Below are 342 nucleotides of genomic sequence, written 5' to 3'. Positions count from 1 at the left end.
AATCATCAGATTGATTCTTGAAGCAAGAAAAAGCAGTGAATAAAAAAAATATTCGAAAAAAAAGAGAGAAAAAGAAAAAGAAAGAAATAAAGTTGTGATCCAAGGCAAAAAGAGTATGCTTAAGAACCCTGGGCACCTCTAATTGGGGACTCTAGCAAAGCTGAGTCACAATCTGAAAAGGTTCACCCAATTATGTGTCTGTGGCATGTATGTATCCGGTGGTAATACTGGAAGACAGAGTGCTTTGGGCCACAGCCAAGACTCATACACTAGCTATGTTCAAGAATCATCATACTTAACTAGGAGAATCAATAACACTATCTGAGTTCTGAGTTCCTATAG

Source organism: Arachis duranensis, chromosome 3 (assembly GCF_000817695.3).
Source record: "Arachis duranensis cultivar V14167 chromosome 3, aradu.V14167.gnm2.J7QH, whole genome shotgun sequence".
NCBI classification, from domain to species: Eukaryota; Viridiplantae; Streptophyta; class Magnoliopsida; order Fabales; family Fabaceae; genus Arachis; species Arachis duranensis.
Note: the sequence above shows the minus strand (reverse complement) of the source record.